At 59.3% G+C, this 685-nt stretch overlaps 1 protein-coding gene across 3 annotated transcripts in view; it reads right to left on the bottom strand.

Moving 5' to 3' along the window:
• Positions 1–685, bottom strand: part of GALNS (galactosamine (N-acetyl)-6-sulfatase) — a gene marked incomplete at its 5' end in the record, with an annotated part of 23,434 nt that overhangs the window by 11,648 nt on the left and 11,101 nt on the right.

Genomic DNA, 685 nt, shown 5'->3' with positions numbered 1-685 from the left:
TTTAATTTGGGCTTTATTGCTAGAGGGTGTGTGCACTTGCCAGAGAGGGAGGGGGCACCCCAGCAGGGCGTGGTCACGCCACAGTCCTTTATCCAGTTCCATCCTATCAGGGTTTTGGACGTGTGCACACGCACCTGGCGTGTTCCTCCAGCTGCCTGGGCTAGGACTAGGGCCACCGCCTCATGTGACGGACGCCCCTCTGCTGGGCCTGAGCAGAGGGCTGGGGTTAGAGTTCTTGGATGTCGATGTCTGTGAGCATCCTGTGTGGGCAGACCAAGGGCACCTGCCCCTCCGCACAGTGGCCACGGCATAAGTCTCTGCTGATGCCACTCTGGGTTTTTCTCTAAGTAATTATTTTATTTAACTTTACTTATTTATTTTAATTTGACCAGAGAGGGATGGCGGGGGGGATTGAGAAAGCAAGCCGCCAGGTCAGGGACTTGAATCACCGTCGGCCATGTGGGAGTCCAGCACCCCTAACCACCACACCACCTGCTGGCCCCAACTGCTCTGCTCTGACCCCAGCTCGCTGTGCGCCCTGTCACTTCAACCCGAAGCCCTCCCACAGGTGCCAGCCCTACCACAGTCTAAGCCTGAGAGCGGACCATGGGGGGTACCTGGGGGGGGCCGCAGCCTGAACCCAGAGCAGGAGAGGCCCGCCATGCCCATGGGCCGCGCCTGTCCC

The sequence above is a fragment of the Tupaia chinensis genome, unplaced genomic scaffold (genome assembly GCF_000334495.1).
Source record: "Tupaia chinensis unplaced genomic scaffold, TupChi_1.0 Scaffold000355_1, whole genome shotgun sequence".
Taxonomy (NCBI): domain Eukaryota; kingdom Metazoa; phylum Chordata; class Mammalia; order Scandentia; family Tupaiidae; genus Tupaia; species Tupaia belangeri.
The sequence above is the reverse complement of the archived record's forward strand: the minus strand, read 5'-3'. Positions and strand labels throughout refer to the sequence as shown.